Source organism: Marmota marmota, unplaced genomic scaffold (assembly GCF_001458135.2).
Source record: "Marmota marmota marmota unplaced genomic scaffold, marMar, whole genome shotgun sequence".
NCBI lineage: Eukaryota > Metazoa > Chordata > Mammalia > Rodentia > Sciuridae > Marmota > Marmota marmota.
Genome location: NW_025999896.1, coordinates 3,789,141 through 3,815,435, shown reverse-complemented (window position 1 = coordinate 3,815,435; position 26,295 = coordinate 3,789,141). Strand labels below are relative to the sequence as shown.

At 38.6% G+C, this 26,295-nt stretch overlaps 1 long non-coding RNA gene across 6 annotated transcripts in view; it reads right to left on the bottom strand.

Moving 5' to 3' along the window:
• Positions 1-6,753: 6,753 nt before the first annotated feature.
• LOC125615035 overlaps positions 6,754-26,295 on the bottom strand; it is a 105,935-nt gene continuing 86,393 nt past the window's right edge. For 3 of the 6 annotated variants that reach the window (XR_007345601.1, XR_007345605.1, XR_007345602.1), the window contains 3 exons: positions 14,964-15,318; positions 7,429-7,547; positions 6,754-6,987 (listed from right to left, as the gene is read on the bottom strand). This is a non-coding gene — a long non-coding RNA (uncharacterized LOC125615035). The remainder of the gene's footprint in view (positions 6,988-7,428; positions 7,548-14,963; positions 15,319-26,295) is intronic. The other 3 variants (XR_007345606.1, XR_007345604.1, XR_007345603.1) reach the window with 2 other exon arrangements.

Below are 26,295 nucleotides of genomic sequence, written 5' to 3'. Positions count from 1 at the left end.
TATGAGAGGTTTAACCTAATCAGTGCATTAATCTGCTGATAGGGATTAACTGGATGGTAACTGTAGGCAGGTAGGTTGTGGCTGGAGGAGGTGGGTTCCTGGGGGCATGTCCTTTGGTTTACATTCTGTCCTTGGTGAGAAGAATGCTCTCTCTGCTTCCTGGTGCCATAGTCCCAGTATTTTTCTCTGGGACACATTTCCGCCAGATATTCTGCCTCTCATTGGTCCCCAACCAGTGGAGTCAGCCATCTATAGACTGAGACCTCTGAAACTGTGAGTCCCCAAATCAACTTTTCCTCCTAAAATTGTTCTTATCAGGCCTTTTGGTCATAGCTACAGAAAAATTGACTAAAACACTAGTCCACATTCAACCTCCAATGATTTATCAAATGTTATCACACACATGTTCCCAACAGTTTATGGCCCAGTGACCTCAGTTCCAGATAAACAGATCTCAGTTACTCAGTCTCCATGGATGTACCTGACTGTCCAGATTTCAGAGTAGCCCAAGTTAGGTAGTTTGCCCTGTGATCTCTGCTTTTTGATGTATCCAAAAAAAGTTGTTGATTTTTCCCCCCATTTTTCCAGCTTTTTCTTATTTTTAAGGATGACAGTGACAATTTCCAGGTTCTTTATTTTTGAAGTATCTTTAGGCTGTTTTTATACCTCAGTGAATCACTGTGTGTCACCACTAATCCATTTCTGTGCATTTGGGATTCAACATAATATAATATGACCACAGAAAGGCAAATGTAATGAATATCAGTAACAACAAATATCATGAAGTCACTAGTGGCCAGATAGCTATATTTCATGAAAGGTATTTTAGCTAAGACGAACCAGTAAGAAACTCCTGTGGGGCCTAGGCAGATTTCCAAATGCAATGATTAAAAAGTAACAATGTTCTAAAGGAAAAAAAAAAAAACACATATCATATATTTCCCTTTTGTGAAGTTTATGTTTCTCACAATAAAAAAGTTCTTTCTTATCATTTTTTCTTGTGAAACTACCAAAATATCTGCAGACAACTTGATAAAATCTTGAAAATTAAACTGCAGGGGAGTTCTCTTTAGATAGGTTTTGCAGTTTTCACTTGAAGTGTAACATCTTGTAAGAAAAGACAATGATAATGGGCGAATCCAAGTAAGCAAGGTGATAGAGAACCAGGTTTCATTCTTTTATGTGTTCATACATTTACTATATTTTTTAATTTGTTTTAATTAGTTATACATGACAACAGAATGCATTTATGCACTTTGATCTATCATACATAGATGGGATATAATTTCTCATTTTTCTGAGTGTACATGTTATAGAATCATATTGGTCATGCAGTCATATATATATATATATATATATATATATATATATATATATACACACACACACACACATACAGTAATAACATCTGTTTCATTCTTCTATCTTTCCTATCCCCACATTCCCTTCCCTCTCCTCCCTTCAATTCCCTCTACCTAATCTAAGGTAACACTGTTCTTCTCTAGTGCCCCGAGCCTTATTGTGAATTAGCATCCTCATATTAGAGAAGACATTCAGCCTTTGGTGTTTGGGGATTGGCTTATTTCGCTTAGCATGATATTCTCCAACTCCATCCATTTACTGGCAAATGCCATAATTTCTCTCTTCTTTAAAGCTGAGTTGTATTCCATTGAGTACATATACATTTTTTTAAATCTATTCATCTATTGAAGGACACCTAGGTTGGTTCCATAGTTTAGCTATTGTGAATTGAGCTCCTATAAACATTGATGTGGCTGCATTACAGTAGTATGCTGATTTTTAAGTCCTTTGGGTAAAAACTGAGGAGTGGGATAGCTGGGTCAAATGATGGTTCCATTCCAAGTTTTCTGAGGAATCTCCATACTACTTTCCATAGTGGTTGGACCAATTTGCAGTCCCACCAGTAATGTATGAGTGTACCTTTTCCCCCACATCCTCGCCAACATTTATTGTTGCCTGTATTCTTGATGATGGCCATTCTGACAGGAGTGAGATGAAATCTTACTATATTACTATAAAACATCTTATATATTACTATGAAACATAATTTATTCCAAATACTCCAAGATCCAGATATGTACTCCATTTTAGGGGTACATTAGTCCTATTGTGCTATTATAACAAAAACACCATAAACTGGTAGCATATAAATAACAAAAATGTCTTTCTCACAAAAATGTCTTCTGGAGACTGGAAAGTCCAAGGTGAGGGTGTTAGAAGATCTGGTATCTGGTGAGAGAGTGCTTCCTGGTTTAGGGAGGACATCTCAGCACATCAATACACAGTGGAAGAGGCTATCTAACATCTCCAGGGGTCTCTTTTATAAAGGGCCAAATTGAGTTCATGAGAATGGAGTCCTCATGACCTAATCACCTTTCAAAACCAATCCTTCTAATACCATCACATTGGGGACTGGGTTTTAATGTATGAATTTCAGGGAACACATTGAGACCTGGAAAGTGGTGTTGTACATTATTGTGATTGCAACAGTCTCCATGTGTATAAAACTTGCTAAAGAAGTAATCCATTTGTTTTTCAAGGGTCAAATGAGCATTCTCTTTCTCTTCAAGCAAGATCACCTCTCTGGTTAGGCATCAACAAGCTACAATAATTGTACCAATGGTGGCAAATTTAATCACTGGTAATGGATTACTTAACACTAGCACTTCTCCTTACCCCCAACTATAAGAATCATACATGGTAAGAATCAGAAACTCCATTCTCCACCCAACTTCAGAGAAAGAAGGTTATCTACTTTCTTTCCAGGCCCAAGTATCTTGTGAGATCAATAAAGACACAGAACTGTGTTGACTATGTCCTGTTCAATATGAGGGGTGGGTGTCTAAAGCCACTCACTTTAAAAGCTCCATGTTGGTCATTTCTATCTTTAATGCACATTTAAGGCTTCTTCTCTATCCTTGCACTAATGTTGCAGGGATTACCCTAACTTTTTTCACTCTCAACTTTTTTGGGGGGAAGGGATATGACAGTTTATTTTAAACCTTTTTTGGATGAAGGTAGGAAAGCATCTTTAAGTGTTCCTAAGAGTAAAACAAAAGTCTTTTGATCCTTCATTTATTGAGTAGTTTGTGGTCAAATTTGTCTCCACATGTACATTACCCCAGACATGGCGGTGAACATGATCTTCTCAGATGTGTGATCTGGCCTTCATTCTCAAGTAGCACCTTGCACAAAGCCAATTGATACAATGAATGAATTTGGTCTTTCTGTCCTGTTCACCAAGCCGTGGACCATGCAATGTATCAGCTTGAGAGAAGCGAATATAATAATTTATCTTTCCAGAGAGCAATTGATACTGCTGACCATGTGTGACCTTTACTAGAATGGTGATATCAAGGAGACACCATGAGTGGACCTCACTCATCACGATTATGAGGAATGGGTTCTGGAAAGATCACTTAGCAATTTCAAATACTGAAAATAAATATGCATGCCTTACTTTGTCATTTTCATGTATGTGAATAAGTAAGTTGACTGCATGTCCGCCCACCAACCAAAGCATAAACTTCAGAGTTTTAAATGTTGATCTTATTACAATGTCAACTTCTATAGGTGGTCTCAGCAGACAAAGAAAATAAAGGTCTGATATTCATTGCTTTCATCAGCTTTGGCAGATTTGCTTCCATATATTTGGATTCCCTCCAGCCTTCACATTTAAAACTCAAATATGTGTATATAATTTACAACTACTTATCCTTAAGGATTTACCATAAGGTTATATTGCTAAATATTAGACCACTTTTGGAGGGAGTATATATTAATAGTGAAAAAATGAATACTTTTATGGAGATTTATTATAAATCTATGGTGATTAAGACATTGATATTTTCATAGAATAATCAAAATAGAAAGCCCAGAACCATCTACACATGTAAAAAATTTGGATATATATATAGTCGTTAGGGCTTGTGAATTAATGAACAGCAAATTATTCAATTAGTGGGGCTAAATTATTCATAGTTTTAAAAAAAACAGCATTGGAACCTAATTTACATCGTATGTCTAGGTTGGCATAAATTTAAAAGCATGATGATCACAAGTGTTGGTGATGAAATGGAAAAAATATAGAATCTCTAAAATGCCGATGATGGCATGACTTTTAAAATTTCTACAGAAAATTATTTGGCTCTTTTTAGTAAATTTGAAAATGTACATATCCTATAATCAGAAATTCCATTCCCAACCATCTACCCTAGAGCAGTAGTTCACAACCTTATCAGGTCCATTGTCCTTTTTTTGTTAACACATATTTTATAATATCTTCTTTACTGTTCTTTAATGAAATTCAAAATCCTATAACTAACCTACATACTTAATTTCAAAAACACAAACCAGAGAATCAAGGATCAGCTATGAAGCAAACTAAATTATGACACGATTTTGAGCCACTGGTGGAGCATAAGAAAGGAACTTGTCTTTTTATTGGCAATAGAAGTGTTATTCTTTGGAAAGTATTTCATTCATAAAAAAGGAAACATAATTCTAGACGACTACCTGATTTTTTTAAATTAAGGATATTTCTAGATCATAAGAATTACTTAAAAGTCAACATGATAGCAAACTATATTTTTAAAAGGAAATCGATTATAAAACAATATTATTTTCATATCTAAGGGCTTGGTCCTTGTTTTTTAAGAAAATATACTTTTATCTTGATAAATATACATAAGATGCACCATTATTAAGGGTGCAGCTCAGTGGCACTAAGTGCATTCACATTGTTGTGCAACTATCACCACCATCCATCCCCAGAACTTTTTAATCTTACCTAGATGACCCCCTTCACTCCTTAAACAATAACCTTCCATGCTGTCCTCAGCCCCTGGTGACCTACATCCTACTTCCTATCCCTATGACTATGACTAATCTAAGTATCTCATAGTATACAATTTATATCTACTATTTGAGACCTATATTTCACTTACCATAATGTCTTCAATTTTCATTCATGTTGAAGATGTCAGAATTACTTTCCTTTTTAATGCTGAATAATATAAATTGTACATAATAGCCACTATATTTTGTTTATCCATTTATGTGACACTAGACATTTGGGTTGCTTTTACCTTTTAGCTACTATAAATAATGCTATGGACATGTATGTAGGTATAAGTATCTATTCAAGTCCCTGCTTTCAGTTTTTTGGGCAATATACTCAGAAGCAAAATCACTGAATCACATAGCAATTGTTTTTTCACTATTTGAAAAATCACCACACCATTTTCCATGCTACAGCATTTTATATGCCCACAAGAAATGCACATGGGTTCTAATTTTGCCACATCCTCACCAACACTTATTATCTGCTTTAAAAAAAAATAACAGTTATGTTAGGGGATGTAAGTAGTATCTTATTGCAGTTCTGATTTGCATTTTCTAAGAATTAGTGATCTGCATCCTTTCATGTGTTTGTTGATCACTTGTATATCTTCTATGGAGGAATGTGTATTCAAGTCTTTTAACTCTTTCTTTTTTAAATTGATTTATGTATTTAGGCATATATGACAGCAGATTGCATTTTGATTCATTGTACACAATTGCAGCACAACTTTTCATTTCTCTTGTTGTTCATGATATAGCATCACACCATATGGGCAGTCATACATGTACCTAGGGTATTGATGTCCATCTTATTCCACCATCTTTCCTGGCCCCATGTTCCCTCCCCATCCTTGCCTCCCTTTTGGGATCAATCAAAGTTCCTTCATTTTTCTCATGCCCCACCTCTGTTATGAATCAGCAGCCATTTTATCAGAGAAAACATTCATTCTTTGTTTTGTTTTTTGTTTTTTTGATTGGTTTACTTTGCTTAGCATGATATTCTCCAACTCTATCCATTTACCTGCAAATACCATAATTTGATTCTCTTTTAATGCTGAGTAATATTCCATTATGTTTATATAACCTAGTTACCCTAGTTTCTTTATCCATTCATCTATTGAAGGGCATCTAGGTTGCTTTCACATTTTAGCTATTGTGAACTTTGATGTGGCTGCATTAGTATAGTATGCTGATTTTAAGTCCTTTGGGTATAGACCGAGGAGTGAGATAGCTGGGTCAAATGGTGGTTCCATTCCAAGTTTTCTAAGGAATCTCCATACTTTCCAGATTGGTTACACCAATTTGCAATCCCACCAGCAATGTATGAGTGTGCCTTTTTTCCCACATCCTCACTAACATTTTTTGTTGTTTATATTCTTGATAACTGCCATTCTGACTGGAGTGAGATGAAATCTTAGAGTAGTTTTGATTTGCATTTCTCTAATTACTAGAGATGTTAAATATTTCTTCATATATTTGTTGATCGAGTTTATATTTTCTTCTAAGAACTATCTGTTCAGCTCCTTAGCCCATTTATTGACTGGGTTGATGTTGTTGTTGTTATTATTATTATTATTATTATTATTTTGGTGTAAAGTTTTTGGAATCCTTTATATGTCCTGAAGAAGATTAGTGCTCTATCTGATGTGCATGTGGCAAAAATTTGCTCCCAAAATGTAGGCTCTCTTTTCACCTCATTGATTCTTTTGCTGAGAAGAATCTTTTTAGTTTGGGTCCAACCCATTTATTAATTCTTGATATTATTTCTTGCACTTTAGGAGTCTTGTTAAGGAAGTCGGGGCCTAATCCAACATGATGAAGATTTGAGCCCACTTTTTCCTCGATTAGGCACAGAGTCTCTGGACTAATTCCTAGGTCCTTGATCCACTTTGAGTTGAGTTTTGTGCATGATGAGAGCTAGGGGTTTATTTTCATTTTGCTGCCTATGGATTTCCAGTTTTCCCAGCACCATTTGTTGAAGACAAGATTATTTGAAGGATTTTCTTCTCCTTTTGCTGTTAATGAATTATAGGAGCTATTTATATTCTGTGTATCAATTCTCCATCAGATATATGAGTTGAAAATTTTTTCTTCCATCCCATGTTTTAGTTAGCTTTTTCGTCTCTATTAAGGAAAAAAAAAAACTGATAAGGAAGAAAAAAACTGTAGAGGAAGAAAAGTTTATTGGGGGCTTATAATTTCAGAGATCTCAGTCAACAAACAGCTGACCCTATTTGCTCTGGATCCAATGGGAGGCAGAACAGCATGACAGACAATGTGTGAAGGAGGAAACTAGCTCAAGATATGGCAAACAGGAACAGAGAGAGCTCTGCTCACCCGGAACAAAATAAAAAACCCCAAAAGCATGTCACCTTCAGCCACACTCTACCTGACTGCAGTTACTGCCCCATTAACCTATGTTAATGAACTAATCTACCAACTAGGTAACACAATCATTTCACCCCTGAAAATCCTTGCATTGTCACACATGAGATTTTGCAGGACCCCACATATCCGAACTATAAAATTCTGCCCCCAGCCTCTGAAAGTTCATGTCCATCTTACAATTCAAAATACACTTAGTCCATTTCCAAGAGTCCTCATAGTTTTGGGTTTTAGCATGACCCAAAAGTCCAAGTCCAAAGTCTCTCCTGGGATTCAAGGGAAATTCTCAGGGTGATCCCCTGTAAAAAACAAAAGCAAGTTGCATATATTCAACATATAATGGCACAGAGTAAATATTCCCATTCCAAAAGGGAGAAAGAGGAACAAAGAAAGAAGGAATGGGACCAGAGTAAGACTGAAATGCAACTGGGCAAACAAGTCCTTCCTGTAGCTCCACATCCAGCATCTGGGGCACAGGGCATTGTGAGGTTCTCTCCAAAGGACTTGTGTAGCCCTGCCCCTGTGGCCATGTTGGTTGCAGACCGTGCAGCCTCTCTCTTAGCTTGTTTCTTTTTAATTCCTGCAGCTTTCCTTAGCAGACACCCTATTACTGATATATCTTAATCTCAGGAGTCTCTCCTAAAGCTTCAGCTTCCCTCTCGCCATCTTCACATATTGCTCCAACAGGGACAGCCCACAGGGACTCCAATGCTACAACACTTTGCCGGCCTTCCCAGGCCTTCCCTTGAAATCTTGATGGAAGTCTCCATGAATCCCTAACTCCACCATCCTGCCATCCTGCAGAACCAGGATCATATGGTTGATGCCATGGTCTGCCACCCTCTTGAGCAGTAGCCAAGCCTTCTAGGGCCACAGCTGCAGCAGCCTCTGAGTGCCCAGGTGGGTGAGCACAGGGAAAAAACTTCCTAGGTACCCTTGTGCAAGCATGGTGCCCCCAGGGTCTCTACTCAAAGGAATTTTTACTTTTAACCTTGAACCTGAGATGGGTGTGATATTGCCAATCCCTAAAATGCCCTCAAGCCATCTTTCCTATTGTCTCTTTGTTCAGTTCATAACATCTCTTTAACAAACACAACTTCCTTAGCCTGAGTTTCACTGCCACTTTTCTGGCCGAACTGCAATTTTTAAAAAATCTTTCGGCTCAGCTTTGTGCTCCTGACTCTTATAGTAAACTTGGCTAAAAGCCACCAGCAATATTCATGCCACTGCCTGAATGCTGAGGTGCCTTGAAATTTCCTCCACCAGATTAATTAGTTTACCATCTTTAAATTCAACCTCACAAATAGTCTCAGGATATGGGCATAGAGATAGATAAATATAAAAAATGGTCATGAAAATTGCTATGATTTGGTACTTGAACATCTCCCCAAAGGTCCCACTTCTTAAAGACCTGGTCCCCAGATAGTGCTCATAGGAGGCGGGGCCTAATGGAAGGCTCTTAGGTCATTGGGAGCATGCCCTTGCAGCAAATTTAGGAAATTTCCTTGTTTTCTTTGGCTTCCTGGATAATGAGGTGACCCTGCCACATGTCCCCACCATGATGTACTGTCTTTCCCACAGGCCCAAAGCCATGGAACCAAATATGTACTGGAATCTCCCAAACCATGAACCAAAGTATATCTTTACTCTTTATGAGTTAATTATCAAAGGTATTTTTTATATTAACAGAAAGTAAACACATGAATGAATACAATTTCAGGAACAGGGGCTTTGGAAGAAGAGAATGAGATCAGGGAAGAATGTATTTGGGTATAAACTTTACTCCTAATAGTTTATAACATAAGCTAGGTTTGAGACCATAAATGTTCAATATATTATACCTTATATTTTTATGTTAAAAATATTTCAAACAAATAAAAGTAAAAGATTTTTGCAGTTTAGGAGTCTAAAGATACCTAGTCTTTGAAACCTGGCTCTATTACTTACAAGTTTATAACCTGAGCAAATCACTAAACTCCTCTAAATGATAGTTTGCTTCTCTGTCAACTGGGAATAAAATAGAAGTTACAATAGAAGGATAGTATAGAAGGTTGAAATGACAGAGTATGTTTAAAGGTCTAGCATATTTCCTTGATACTAAGGAAAACTAACCTTTGTTCAAACACATCTTATATAGTCTTTGTGATTTTTAATAAACAATCCCATCCTACCTTCTGTCTGATCCGTTGTCAAAATATGTGTATCGGCCCCTAGTGGAAACCGTGAATAGATGTATTCTAGTTACTTGTCAGATAACTCTCTGTTGTCCAAATCCTATCAAAACTCCACTTATGAGAATAGATATTTATGGAGGATTGTCTGAAGGACATGCTATTCATCTATTCTCTAAAAATGATGAATTTTACCCTTGGATCAAATCATACCATCAGAGAGCTGCATATCTGGATGGCATCATTCTGATTGTTGTCAAATTTACTTGACAGAATTGAACTTTGCTGTTCTGATATTGGCTTGCATTGAGGGATGCTGCAAGAAGCCACACAGCAAACTTTCCTCTTGAATTTATTGCTGGGATGGAGTCCAGGATGTTATTCTCTGAATCAAAAGTGTTTTCTTTACAAAGACCCAAGGGAGAAATTTTTCTCAGCTCAGCAAGATGAAAACCTTAAACAGCTAGGCTGCCTTTATCTTATGGACAACATGGATCTTTTAACTGATTATGTTTCCCTACTTACTTTCATCTTCTGAAAATGCACATCCCAATCTGTAGTCCATCTCTAAATAATTTAGCACCCATTCCTGAGAGGTAGGTAAATTTACTCCTGAATTGGTATCCTGTCCATAATATCTCTTTGCTCCAATGATTTATTTTCCATGGAGTTTTAGAGACTGACTCAAATTCTTTATGAAACAAAATAGGAAAGGAGAAAAGGGAAACATCAGGATAGAATAAAGGGAAGCCTGACATAAACAAGTAAGTAATAAAGTGGTAAAACCATGTCTTCTTCACCTCAGTATTCCCCAGAGCACATTGCATAGAATCTTACAACTAGCATATGGTTAATCTACATTTGCTACAGTGAAAAGAATATAAAACCTCACTGCCCCCAACCATTCCATTTCCTACTTGTGCATGGCATAAGGTTGGGCTGGAAATGAGAAAGGTTTGATGAACACCTCAAAAGCAAAAGAGAACACTTAGAAAGTTTTCAAGGGATGCTCAACATTTCCTAAAGGGATGTCTTAACTGCTTCTCAAGGTTTCCTCAAATGCCACCAACCCCTGACTGTGAGCAAAAACCTCTTCATCCTCTGAACACCTTTAGAATGCACTATGTCTCGTCTTAGTTAGAATTTGTTTTATAACTTAATTTGAGATATAGATAGATAGATAGATAGATAGATGATTGGTAGATAGACAGGCAGACATTCAGAAGGGGAAAAGACCAGGCTTGCATGTATTTCTTTGTATTTATAAGCATATTAGCAATTATAATTTCAATATATACAACAATCATTTCCAGTAGTATGTTAGTCAGCTTTCTGTTACTTCAACAAAATCCCTGAGATAATGTTATAAAGAGAAAGTTTGTTTAGCCTCACCATTTTGCAGGTCCAGTTCATAATCTATTGGCCCTATTCCTTTGGGGGTCTGTGGTGAGGAATGCATGATAGCAGGAGCGTATGTCAGAACAAAACTGCTCACCTCATAGCTGAGAAGCAAAAGGTAAGAAAGGAAGAAAACGCAAGGCCTTTTAAGACCTCCTACTAGGCTCCACCTCTTAAAGGTCCTACTATCTCCTGGTAGTACTACCCTGAGGACCAAGCCTTTAACACCTGGGTCTTTAGGGAGCATTCAAGATATAAATTATAGCAAGTAGATACATAAAAATCTATTTCATTGATTTCTTGATGAAGGCAAGAGGCAGAACACATACAGCCCTTATCCTTATACACACACAATAATATAGACGACTGTCAAATTCACTGTGTTAAATGAAAGAAGACAGACTCAAAAGGCTACATAGTTTTTTATTCCATTTATATGACATTCTTGCAAAAGCAAACTATAAGGTTAGAAAACAAATTCGTGGTTATCAAGGGCTGAGGGAAGAAAATGGGTACACAAGGGCATGGGATAATTGGGAGAGCAAAAGAACTCTCCTATATCTAGATTGTGTGGTGGTTACACAACTGTATATATTCATGAAAACTCCCAGAATTCTAACTTACAGAGTGTGGATTTTACTATTTGTAAATTATACATAATTTAAAAGAATGGGAATAGGGATCCACTTCACTCAATATCTGCTGAAAATACTGAGCATAGTTTTCACTTCCTGAATCTGGTAAGTTAGCCCAGCTTCTAGTCCTCGTGTAAGGATAAGGGCAGTATGTGTTCTGCCTCTAACTCTAAATCCAAAATAGATATTGCTAATCAACCACGGCACTTTTTTTCCACTATGAGGCAGACAGAATCTCATGCAGAATCTTCACAAGAACACTCTAAACAGACACCAATAAGTTTTTAGAATTTGCATGAAATGAAATCTGCTTTCTGAGGGGAGTCTAGGTCATCCCAAACAGGTACTATCATTTTCTCATTGTCTTATTGTAGGCATAATGCCTACAAAGAGTTAGCTTAATTTCAGATGATTTTTCTTGTTTATCTCAGTAGAGTATATATTTCTGAAAAGTAGGAAAAATACAAATATCAGCACAGGAACTCATTTCGTCACTTATGTCCAGTGAACGGGGTTTGGAAAATACATCTTGAGCCGCACAAGTAGAAGATCAAGTGATCTTAGGATGTGAAAGCTATGAGAACTTAGGAAAGCTGTGAGTACTGAGCTCTTAGGATGTGACTATGGCACAAAGCAAGAGATTTGGGTGTAAGCAGAGAATATGAGGAAGGACATGATAAAGTAAAAGCAGAGATTACAACAGATCCCATTTTGTCTTGGACTCCATACTGGACACAGAAGGATGAGCCAAAGAAAGAGACTTCTCTAGCCCTGGGGATCTTGTAATCCAGTGAAGGTCATAGACATTAAAGAACTAGTCACACATATAACTAGACACAGAGCATTGAAAGTAGTGTGGAAAAAATGTACAGAGTGACTAAGAAAATAATTCAGAGGAATTAATTGAGGTGGGCAGAGAGGAATATAGCAGAGTCTCTTTGGAGTAAGTGGATTTTATTCTTGAGGCCAGAGGAAGCATAGGTGTTGACCAAGAGAGGTGAACAAGCAATTTCAGGAAAACAGCCCGTGTTTAGGTCCTGAACTGAGTAATGCACATTCAGCCTTGACTCATGGAAAGACCATCTGTATTGCAGGGAAACATCATCCTAGGAATAAGATCACCCAAGCTCAGGGATCAGGTTGCAGAAGCCCCTATAGTCCACATGGAGGATTTTTATATACATCTTAAGAACACTAGAAAACCATGAAGTCAAGTCAAATCACTGATACCATAGGCCAACAGCCATGATAAAACTTGAAAATCTAAAAGCACTAAAGTAATCTCCAAAATGAGATAAAATCTAAAACTTAACAACAGGAGCTCCCATAGCATTTTATATCCACTATTTGAATATCACTTATCACAGTATTTGTGTCTCTCTTCTAGACCAAGAGCTTCTGGAATTACTTGATGCCCAGGATTTAAAGCATCGAAGGTGCTCAAAACATATTGGCTGGATTGAAATGAATTCAATGCAAATACAAAAGAAAGCTTCCCAAAGCCAATTTCATCCATGAATTCCATGTCATCTCCCAAAGTGGCTTTAGCTCTAAAGCTGAAAGCTATGAGAACTGAGAGAGAGGCAAAGTTTCAGATGCATCTACCTAAGGATAAAATAAGCTTTATGAAGCTGTCGTGAATATATGCTGATTTGGAATTACTCTGAGAATTCTGTCACGGTTCCAGCAATGCACAGCACAACAAAAGACAACGTGGAGATAAAAATTACAGGTTGCAAGGATTATTTTTGGAATTTGTTCAAAAGCCAAGACAAACACAGCAAGAGCACAAGAACAGCCAGCGAGTGACAAAATTTCCCCTCCGTGGATCAAGAAAGAGTAGGAAAGGGAATGACAACCCAAAGGCAGGGACTAAATGGAACGAAACTTCTAAAATGGGAAAGGTGTGTGGAGCAAGTGATAGAGTCTTACAGGGGATGTGGAGAGCTCTCAAACTAAGAAGCACTGACAGAAAGAAAAATGGGCAGTCGTAGCACAGAGGAAATAGTAGCAAGGTCATTGTTAGAGGTTGAATTGTGTCCCCCTCCAAAAAAATTCTTTTTTTGAAGTCCTAACTCTGCTTATCTTAGAATGTGACCTAATTGGGAGACAGGTCCAAAGGTATTAAAGTTAAAAGGAGGTCATTGAGGTTCACCCTAACCCAATATAGACCATGCCTCTTTAAAAAAAAAAAAAATCTGCATAGAGAGAAGACACCATGTGAGGACACACAAGTCCAGGAGAAAGACCTGGGGCAGATCTTCCCCTCATAATGCTCAGGAAGAACCCACCCTGCTAACAGGGCTGATCTCCAACTTGATTTCAAATTTCCAACCTCCAGAACTGTGAGAAAATAAACTTCTATTGTATAAACTACCCAGGTGTCAAATTTTGTGATTACAGCCCTAGCAGGCTCATACAGTAATCAATTTGAAAAGTCCTCATTTACCAGAGGATTTAAAAATGGAAGGGTCGGAGTTGGTAGATGAGGGGGATAAATAAGGTGTCCTCGGGATCACATTTGCATGAAGGAGGTTATTCTTGCAGAGATGTGTCCACCAGAAACTGTACAAAGGTAAGGCCTAGAATGTTAATATTAGCTAATAACAATAAGTAACAACAATAAGTTTTAATACATGTATCACATATTTACCTAAAATCCTTGATTCTTACAAAAGAAAGTTGAATTATCTTATTGAGGAGAATAGGTGTCTCAGAAGAGTTTGGCTACTGGCCCAAGGTCAGACATAGCTAGTAAGAAGTGGAGGAAAAGAATCAGATGACATCACCTTCTCTTTCCTCTCCCCTCCCACCTCCAGCTCCTGAAAGTACGGTGAATCCAGGGAAAATGTGGTGTCAGCAAAGTAATCAGAAAAATCTCTCTCAAACATAAGATTAATGTAAATTGGAAAAGACAGAGAATAGAATCTTTCTTAGGCCCACAGACTAGAAAGTCTATGTATAAGGGTTAAAGTTTTCTTCTTCCTTTACCCCTCCTCATCCTCCTCTCTCTATCTTACCTCCACCCCCACCATCTGTGTCTGACTATCTATCTTTTACCTACTAAAAGCAGACCCAGAAATAATTTATATGTAGCTAGATTGCTCTGGATAGCAAACTGAACCACATGACATAATTTCTTCCATTTATATGTGAAGATTTGCAGGAGGAAATGTGACCCGTGGAATAGAGAAGGAGAAGAATGAGGCTGAAGTACCCTGGTCCCAGCTTACTAACCATCAGAACTTGGGAAAGTCAGTTAACTACACTGATCTTCAGTTTCTAAGTCTACCCAGAATGGCTACTTCCTGGGTCTATCAATTTATATTTTAAAATATGAATGAGGTGGCTTTGGTTTCAGCTCCAAAGGGTAAAGAACTTAGAAATCAGCATTCCCATCCTTGCAATAAGAAATCGCCGAATAGATTGTGAATTCGAAGGCACTTCTTGGAGATCGCCAACTGTCCAAATGGGAATAAACAGAAGAAAGAAGTCACTGGGATCTGCTTACCCAGAGCAGAAGCTGGCAGAGACTAACAGAGCTGGTAGAGATACTGGATGACCATCTGCATGAATGGCTGAAGGTTGGGAACTGGCTTAAGAGTGAGAAATTCCTGGAGGCTGTCATCTGTGGGTGGGGAGCACATTTTTCTGGTTTTATCTCCAGAAATTTCACCAGGTACTCACAACAAAGAGATTTTTTTTTTTAAATCCTCTTATGGCTCTAGCAGTGTGATGAGCATGAGATGCACCAAAAGCTTTCTCTACAACACAAGCCACCCAGAGGAAAGTCTGTCCCAGAGCCTTATCCTCCTTGAGAAAGGGGTATTTCTCCAGCTGCATATCCTCTAGTCTTCTTCTCCCACCTAAAAGGAAAAAGAGAGAAGGAAAAAAAGCTAAAAAACAAAAACCAACAACAACAAAACACACACACACACACACACACACACACACACACCAGGTGTGGTGGTACACAACTATAATCTGAGGGAGAAGGACAGCAAGTTCAAAGCCAGCCTCAGCAACTTTGCGAGACCCTAAGCAACTCAGTGAGACCCTGTCTCTAAATAAAAAATAAAAATTAAAAGAGCTGGGGTGTGTCTCCGTGGGCGGTTAAGTGCCCCCCTGGGTTTAATCCCCAGTACAAAAAAAAAAAAAGAAAGAAAAGGAAGAAGAAGAAGAAGAAAGAAAAAAACTCACAAAACTTTAAAAGCCATAGCCCAGGGACACAAACCCATTGAAAACTGAGATCTACTCATGGGATTATAGAATACTTCCACACCCCCATGACTTACTCCTACATCAAGGCTCTGGTCAATGACATCATATTACAGCTGAAAGAGCTATGTGAGGAGGAGTTCTTAGGGAAACCCAAACATAACAGAGTAACTAAAAACAGGGGAAGCAATGGAGGAATGTGAAGTCTATTGTCTATAACTACAAGCTGACTCTGAACCAGATAAACACAAACTCTCACATGAAAGGCCTATTTACCTCAGTTCCTATTACTGAGTATGTAATTCTCTTTCTTTTTTTTCCTTTGGTACTGGGAATTGAATTCAGGGGCACTTTACTATGGAGCTGCATCCCAAGTCCCTTTTTATTTTATTTATTTATTTATTTTTTGAGTCAAGATCGCACTAAGTTGCTTAGAACTTCACTGAGTTGCTGAAGCTGGCCTCGAACTTGCAATACTCCTACTTCAGTCTCCCGTCGCTGGAATTACAAGTGTAGCATGTCATTTTCTGCCTTTCACCTAAAGGAAAAATTTTGAGGCTTGCTAAAACAAGACAAAAAACACATTCTGAAGATGTGAAGAAATCATTAACACACAAAATCCCAGAATTAACACACAGAAAATTTAAAATAATTATGATTCATAATTATTTTATATGTTATATAAAATATTTTATATTTTATATATGTTATTTTATATTCATATGTTAAGGCTTTTAATGGAAAAATTCAAAGCATTCAATATATAACTTTCCTATACTCATATATGAATACATGACCAGTATAGCTCCACATCATGTTCAACCACAAGAATGGGATCAAAATTGTAATGGGTTGCACCATTCAAAATATACCCTACTGTCATGCATATCTAAAAAAAAAGAACAGATGAGTCATATAAGCAGAAGGGTACAACTCTAAGAAAGAATAAAAAGTAAATGTAGGGGTTGGGGTTGTGGCTCAGTGGTAGAGCACTCACCTAGCATGTGTGAGGCACTGGGTTGGATCCTCAGCACCACATAAAAATAAACAAAGGTATTGTGTCCACCTACAACTAAAAAATAATAATAATTTAAAAAAATAAATAAAGTAAATGGTAGAAACCAAGAACAATATAACAGAAATGAAGAATATTTTTGATGATCTATTCAGTAATTTTTTTCTATTAACATGGATAAAAATGGAATTCATGAACCTGAAGATAAGTTGAGAGAAATTTACCAAACCAAAATACAAAAATGAAAAAAAAAATTAAAAAAGAAAAAGAATGGAATGTTCAGAAAAAAAATTTAAAAAAGAAAAAGAATGGAATGTTCAGACGATTTCAACAGATGTAATATGCATGCAATAGGAATATTAGAAGGAAAAGGAAGAATTAACAGAGCAAAAGAAATATTTGAAGTAATAATGGCTAAAGATTTTTTTAAAAAATTAATGACCCACACCGAACTACACATCCAAGAAGCTCAGAGAAGACCAACCGGGATAAATTTTTTAAATATCTACACTTAGGCATATTATATTGAAACTTCAGAAACCCAAAGGCAAAATGAATATATTAAAATCATCCATATCCACATTAAGAAAGAAAGAGCCCAGGAGAAAGGACCGAGAAGGTAGAACAAAATGTTTCCCTTTTTAAATTCTTTATTAACCTATAACTGATAAAAACAATAATAGTAAATGTATTGGTGACTATAGTCCATGGAAAAGTAAACCAACAGCTAAACTATAAAGAATGAGATGCACAAATTATTATTATAACACTGTTATAATATGGCAGGTGGTATAGGGCTATTTTGATGGTGGAGGTAGATTAGTAGGTCTCCATTCAACTGTATCAAGAAACATTTTAAACGTGAAGGCTTTAAACACATTAAAAGACAAGCATTGTCAGAGTGGCTAAAACACAAGAAACGACCCTTTAAATACAAAACTCGCATGACTAACAAGCAAATGGATAGAAAAAACATGCAGCAAGCCCACATGAATTAAAAGAAAGCTGGCATAACCATGCTACTTTTAGATAAAGACTTCAGAATTTAGAAGATTATCAGGAATAAAGGGAGATTATATAGTGATAAAGGAAGTATTATGATTTAGATACTAGGTGTCCTCCAAAAGCTCATGTGTGAGTCAATGCAATAGGGTTCAGAGGTGAACTGATTGGTTATAAGAGTCTTCATCGAATTAGTGTGTTAATGCACTAATAGGGATTAACTGGGTGACGGACATAGGCAGGTAGGGTGTGGCTAGAGATTGGTCATTGGGGGGCATGTCTTTGGGGCATATATTTTTTTCTGGATGAGTAGAATGTTCTCTCTCTCTCTCTCTCTCTCTCCCCCCCCCTTCCTGGTGCCATGTTCTGAGCTGCTTTCTTCCTCCACACCCTTCCACTACGATGTCCTGCCTCACCTGGAGCTCAGAGCAATCGAGTTGGCCAAGTATGGACTAAGACCTCTGAAACTGTGAGCCCCAAAATTAATTTTTCCTGTCTTTTGATCACAGTGTCCCAAAAGCAGACCAAAACAGGAAGCATTTAGTAAAGATTTAATAATCCTAAATGTGTATGCACCCAAAAACAGAGCATCCAAAATATATAAGAGCAAAACTAGTAGAACTAAAAAAGGAAGGAGACTAATCCACAATTATGACTGGAGATCTTCATATCCTTCATATCTCTGCAATAAATGAGAGTTCTAGTAGATAGATTATCAGTAAGGGTACAATGACTTGAATAGCGCTATCAAATTAATCTAACTGATATTTATAGGGTATTTCATACAACAGAATAATACACACTTTTCTCAAGATATAAAACACGCAACTCATTTTGAAAGAACAGATATACAAAATATGTCCTCAGTTGACAATGAAATTAAACCAGAAATACCTAATGAGTGTTAAACAACTAATCAATCAATAATACAAAGAACTGGAAAATTCCCAAATATTTGGAAATTAAACACAAACTTCACAATGACTCATGGATCAAAAACTAAGTCTTAAAATAAATAAATTTTAGATATTTTGAACTAAATGAAAATACAACTAATTAAAATTTCTGGGATGAAATGAAAGCATTATTTCAAGAGAAATGTACAGCATTAAACACACATATTTGAAAAGTAATATATATATAATATAATATTTATATATTATATTTATATATAATATTTATATATTATATATATAATATATAAATAAGAACCTAAACATTCACTTTAGGAACTAGGGAAAGCACCTAATACAAGCACACGATATAACATCTGGCTTGACATCTAACAAATAACCACAAATGCTAAGGGAACGTTAATTATTGCTGTTTTGCAAATGAAGTTATAAAGCTGCAGTTATGAAACTTAAAATTTTCAAAATATTGGTGCTTTCTATTGTCATACTTTTCCCTTTTTTCAGATTCAGTGAACCCCAAAACTGACTACACAGAGAAGTCACATGAGGAGCCTTAATGAAACACCAGACCTCTTTTTAAGTTTGAGTCAGTCAGAGGTAGGGATTCATGTGACTGTAATTTCACTCTCTTAAGGGATTCTCATAAACTCAAGTTTTGAACAATTGCTATAGATTCTATCCTCTTATGGATGTATGTTTTTTATATGGAATTCTTTCTTTCTTTCTTTGTTTCTTTGTTACACAGTAGAATGCATTTTGACATTTGTATACATACTGTATACAAAGGGAGCACAACTTCTCATTCTTCTGTCTGTACATGGTGCAATAATAATTTCTGTTTCATTCTACCATCCTTTCCATCCCCACAGCCCCAACCCTCCCCTCAATCCCCTCTACACAAACCCTATCACCCTACCCCACTATGGATCAGCATCCCTTTATCAGAGAAAACATTTGGCTTTTGGATTTTGGAGACTGGCATATTTTACTTAGCATGATGTACTCCATCCATTACCTACAAATGCCATAATTCCATCCATTACCTACAAATGCCATAATTCCATTCTTCTTTAAGGCGGAGTAATATTCCATTGTATATATGTACCACATTTTCTTTATCCATTCATCTGTTGAAGGACATCTTAATTGGTTCCATAGTTTTGCAATTGTGAATTGAGCTGCTATAAACATTGATGTGGCTGTGTCACTGTAGTATGGTGATCTTAAAAATCCTTTGGGTATAAACCAAAGAGTGGGATAGCTAGAGCACTCATCTCCAGGATATATGAAGATCTCCAGTCATAATTGTGGATTAGTCTCCTTCCTTTTTTAGTTCTACTAGTTTTGCTCTTATATATTTTGGATGCTCTGTTTTTGGGTGCATACACATTTAGGATTATTAAATCTTTACTAAATGCTTCCTGTTTTGGTCTGCTTTTGGGACACTGTGATCAAAAGACAGGAAAAATTAATTTTGGGGCTCACAGTTTCAGAGGTCTTAGTCCATACTTGGCCAACTCGATTGCTCTGAGCTCCAGGTGAGGCAGGACATCGTAGTGGAAGGGTGTGGAGGAAGAAAGCAGCTCAGAACATGGCACCAGGAAGGGGGGGGGAGAGAGAGAGAGAGAGAGAGAGAACATTCTACTCATCCAGAAAAAAATATATGCCCCAAAGACATGCCCCCCAATGACCAATCTCTAAATGGGCAAAGGAATTGAACTGACACTTCACAGAAGAAGAAATGCAAGTGATCAACAAACATATGAAAAAATATTCATCATCTCTAGCAATTAGAGAAGTGAAAATAAAACTACTCTAAGATTTCATCTCACTCCGGTCAGAATGGCAGTCATAAGAATACAAACACAAGTGTTGGCGAGGCTGTGGGGGGGAAAGGTACACTTAATTATATGAAATTCTTTAAAAGTGAGAAAGGTGTGTCTGGGACTAGCAGAAATTATATGGCATTATGAAGGGATGAGATGCCCCACATGTATTAATTTCTGATAAAATATAAATTTCCCCTTTTGAGCACCAAATAGTTTTTCAGTAAGTCAGCTCAGGTTCAAATAATTCTTTAATGGAATATTAACATTTAAAAAAAATATTATTCTGGCGGGCTGGGTAGAGGTCAGCAGTAGAGTGTTTGTTAACACATGTTAATGTGCTGGGGGCCCTGAGCTTGATCCCCAGAAATGCAAAAAACTAAAAGTAAAATATTTGAGGTCTAGGGGTATGATTCATTGGTAGAGTTCTTGCCTGTAGTATGTATGAGGTGCTAGGTTTCACTCCCAACCCTGCAAAAAAATAAAAAGTTGCATAAAAAATATTATGTTTAACAAATTTCATCTTATTTTTATATGTTTTTTTTTTTTTCCTGGAAGAAGATGTCCATGTATCTAAACAATGCCCATCTTCCTGTATGACTGAGACTAAGGCTCCTGTTCTTTGGATCTTTTTCCCAAATCTCTCATGTTGGGTGAGGTCCTCCCATCTAGATTCTAAGGCAATTCTGTGTCTGTTGTCACAATTATATTATTAAAATGTTCTATAATAAGTGAACAATTGCTCCTCTACATTCCTCTAGTCTTACTAGTAAAGGATGTTTTTGTTTCAAAAGACAGAAGCCCATTTCTACTTGGGTTAAGGGTGAAAGAGCTAATTTATTAGTCATTGAAAAAATCCATGGGAGATCTAGCCCTCTTGGCTCTAAGTACTCCAAGGATAATTCAGAAATATGACACGACCCTACTCTCAGCTCTCTGCACCTTTGTTCTGGCTTCATTCTCTAGCAGCCTCTTCCCAAAGAGTAACAACGAGGGCTCCAGGATCCATGGGCATGCATCCAATCTCTTAGCAAAACTAGGAGGCCAGATTCAGTGGTGCATGCTCTTCATCCCAGCTACAAGGGAGGCGGAGGCAGGAGGATCACAAATTCAAGGCCAGCCTGAGCAATTTAGTGAGATCTTCTCTCAAAATAAAAAGGCCTGGGTCCGGGTATGGTTGCACACACCTGTAATCCCAGCAGCTTGGGAGACTGAGGGAGGAGGATCATGAGTTCAAAGCCAGCCTCAGCAAAAGTGAGGCATTAAGCAACTCAGTGAAACCTTGTCTCTAAACAAAGTACAAAATAGGGCTGGGGATGTGGCTCAGTGGCCAAGTGCCCCTGAGTTCAATCCCCAGTAACCCCCAATAAGTAAATAAATAAATAAATAAATAAGACTAGGGATGCACCTCGAGGAGAAAGCAACCCTGGGTTCAATCTCCAACACCAAAAGAACACACAAACAACAACAAAAGATTAGCGCAAGGAAAACTCAAGGGTTTTGCAAAAGTTCTGGCAAAAGTTCCAGGGGGTGACTCTTTCTGACATTGACATGGGTCATGTCCTCTCCTGGATCTAATCATGGTGCCTGGGAAAAAGGAAAATTACACTCTGATTTGTCCCGGTTTTGTTCACTTGCCTAGCCCTTACCCTTGGGAATGGGATTAGTCCCTTCCTCTAGATCCCCATGAATAGAAAATAGGAGGAGATTGAGGTAAGATTATCAAGCTAAGGAGACATAGATGCTGTGTCATCCGAGCCCTCTGAAAGCAAGAACCTTAGCTCTTTTATATGCAAGCATCTTCATCTCTAATCCACAGTCATGTATTGTTTAACAATAGGTTCTGAGAAATGCATCACTAGGTGATTTTGTCATCCTGTAAACATCATACAACACGCTTCTACAAATCTAGATGGTATAGTTCCATCACTCAATGGAGCCTTTGATGCAACTCAGAAACACAATCCACAAGAGATCTGAAGGCTGCTGCCAACATAACCTGACATGTTATTTTACAGTCAATGCCTTTTTTGTTTAATTAAGTACAAGAGAACCCTCTAAAATAATGATAAAGTATAGTAGAGTGAAAACAAACCAGCAACACTTGTGGGTGATCATTATCACGTTATTATGATTCTATGAGTGGCAGGGCGGTGCATTTGTTTCAACCAGCATCACCACAAATACACAAGTATTTGCACTATGACGTGACAATGGCTATGATATCACTAAGTGATAGGAATTTTCAACTCCATTATAATCGTACGGGACCACCACTGTGTACGTGGTCTGTCATTGACTAGTGTATGACTGCAGTACCAAGCCCGCAGAAGGCAGCTCATGTTTAATAAATGAATCAGTTGAACAAATTAATGCAGTCAAGGTTGTCATTAAAATCATCTGCTTCACCTTGTACCCTAATGCCTGATGCTCTCGGTCATAAACAAGATATTCTGCTCTAACACCTGATGTCTCCCGTCTAACTGATGTGGACTATGGAACCATATGGAACGTAGACCTTTGGGACAGATCCCAAGCAGCAATCTCTTTTTCCATAGAGATACAATTCTCAGCTCCAAACATGGTAAATGCATTGTCATCCTTTTAATTAGGTATCCCAGGAGACCCGGCCCAGGATGTTGCAGGAAGACAAAGACAACAGGAGGGGAAAGTAGAAATGTCACCCTCGTTAGTGCAGCCGTTCACAGGAGGAAGGGCCCACCCAGGGCCCTCGTGAGTGTCAGAGGGCAGGTTCCTGCCAAGAGCCTGAACTGAGCGTCAGAGAGAACAGCTGCAAGGCCTTGGCGTGAGGAGATGTGATGAACTGAGAAATAAGGCAGAGGGAGGAAGGGTATCTCCAGGCCAGGCTCAACTCTGCCCCCCTTCACAGTCCCCCGGGGAGATCCTAAGGACTTTCTTCCAAGGTGATCCTGAAGTGTGCATGTTGTGGTTTATTGCTTATTTATTTCCCATTTATATTAATGGACCCTTATTATGTGAACTTCTAACTATTACAGACAGGGACCCTCTGACCAAGCCAAAGGGCAAATGAAGGTGCTGTCTGAAGTGTAGTTCTCTGCTGTCCTTCAAAGCCCCACCAGCTCTCTCCCTTCCTACACACACACACACACACACACACACACCCCAACCAGCCCACCCTGCAAGAAGGAGAGACTCTACACATGTTGTCCCCCTAGATTCTCTTCCTGTCCTCTGTAACAAACCAAAGGACCCCCCCTGGCCAGAAAGTTGCCACAATGTCCAAGCTGAGGAAGCTGGGGGCTGTAGCAGGAAGAGCCCCAGACCCAGGCAAAGTCCTGAACTCCATAAATTGGGCAAATTCACCCACTTATCCCTTCAACTTCCTCATCTATTAAAAATTGAAATAAAAACAAAACACATCACACACACACACACACACAAAGGAGGATGTTGTAATCTCTGAAGACTCTGCTGGAATTAATAAAAATTTCAGTAAGAAATAAATGTCCCTGATCTCCTGGGCATTGGAGTTCCCAGGATACAATTCTTACTAAGTGAAGCATTGGGAGAGCAAGGCTTGGTGGAAAGGCAGAAAACAAAGCAGGACATCTGTCCCACATCTGTCCCATATCCGTCCCACAGCCGGGAGCCTCTGGCCAGGACCCCAATGCTGGGGTGCACTGGAACCCCAGCCATGTCGGGAGCCTTGTTTCTCTGCCAAGGAGCACCCACATTCTTGATTCATATTGGGTCACGGGATTGGCCAGACCCCGAGGATGCTTCCAGAAGACTATACCTAACAAGGAGGAAACAATACCCCCAAAGGAAGTTGAAGGTCCCTTTAGGTTGGAAACAAATGTCAAACATCCAAAAGCATCAATGACAGAGGAAAGACAAACACTGTCATTATGGCTTCCTCCTAGGCTCCCAGCAGGCCAGGCCCTCAGGAGCGTCCATAGACAAAGCCAAGGTCACCATGATTGGCTCAGCCCTCAGACAACAGTTCTAACTCCAGCTGGTTCTTCGCCATCCCTTGGAATTTTCCATGAAGACCAAGGGCCTCCTGGTAATTAACTGTACCACCGCGACCACCACCAAGTAATTGAAGTGGAAATCTACTGTATATCTAATGAGCTGAACCAAACACACCACACAGGTAATACCTTGGTGAGAGGTACTCCACCAAATTGCATTTGTGAATGATACATTAAAACAGTGGTCTCTGTTGACAAGGGACAGCCCTTCTGGAGCTGTCAGAGGGGTACTGAGCATAAAGTCAGAGGTGACAATCTGAGTACTCGGTGGGGGGTCTTCTGCTTCTTGGCACCAAGGATGGGGAGCAGTTCTACCTTGCCATCCCTGAAGTGACTCCACCTTCTCCACTATGCTCGCTGATCCCCAGCCCTCCACCATCACACTACCGCCTTCCACAATGCTTTGCAGCCTCTCTGTCTGAACACAGCCTCCATTCTGAGACAGAGCCAAGGACTGCATCTCCGGTTGATGAGAACGGGCTCTTCCCACCTCCCTCTCTCCACCCCTTGGTCTCCAAAGCTGCCTATGGCCCCTGCAGGTTAAGCAGAGAGGAGATTAGAAATTATCTAAATCACAACAATTCCCTGGCAGCTTTTGTATGATTGCAGGCTCTGGTGAACTAAACTGTCCAGCTGGGTAATTGAAGGAAACATATTTATTGAAATTCACATGCTTACGGTTATACTTAGCCCCTGGATATTAGCAAGGCTGACCTGAAAGAGAATAAAAAGCCCCTTTCAGCATTCCAAGTAATCATTCCATACAGGCCCTTTGGGGTTTAACTCTCTGGTGGCAAAAGAAAGCTTTGATTTTCCACACTCCCAGTGCCTCTCAGCTGCTGCCAGCTGCCAGTTGGGCTGCCAAGACTCAGGCAGAATTAAAAAAAAATAAATAAAAAATGGGACCCACCCGTGCTGACATCTCCCCCTCCTAAAAGGCTTTGCCCCCAAAGGTGTCAGTAACACGGCCTTGCTTTTCAGATTTCATTTTATGTTCAGAAAGAGGAGAGCTTTGATCAGCTGGTGAGTCTAGTCCGAATGACAGTTGCCATTAGGAGCAGATTGGTTTCTAGACAGAGCACCTAACAGAAAAAACTGACCTGGGCAAGGTCACCCTGGGCCCTCCACAGCTCCACTGAGATAAGCTGGAGAAAAATATCAGGTTAAGGCAAAGTATGGTATGCATTACGTACAGAAATCTGTGTTTTATTTTAATATAAATGGAGACCAACACTGATGTTGCTCCCCATCCAGCTATACAATCATCGGTGCTTAGAATTCAAAGTCATAGCCAAGGTCATCAGCACCTATCTTTTGCCAAATATGGGAATTCTTTTCCTAAGCTCCTAAAATCCAAATCATGGGTTTTTTTTCATTAGGTTTCAAAACACGGGCCCTCCTTAATCAGTGGGGGCTTACTGTAGCTGGAGTTTGCAAGGTCACATGTGGGTTCATCAAGAAAGAATGTCATGTGATGCTTGGTAAATGCTCTGGTGGGAGCAATAGTAGCATTTTTGCAAGGTATTTGCTCTCTCTGAGTTCAGCTGTCAGCAATGTCGCTGGTAATGAGATCTCTTTCTGCTAAATAGGCCTGGCCCCTGTGGCCTCTGGGATGACAAATGACAAGCAGAAACCAGGTTGAATGGAGAGTCATTAAGGTTTTGCGGGTCCCTTGGCCAGCCATTGTAAGTAATGGGACACCTCAAAACCAACCGCCAGAAATATATTTTTCACAAAGGTTTATATGGGATCTGTACCCCAAATTTGAAGATATTTACCTTAAAAACCCTATCCAGAAAATTTCACTTATTATGGGTCTTTTAAGCAGCTCCAGGTATCTTAAAGCATCTAA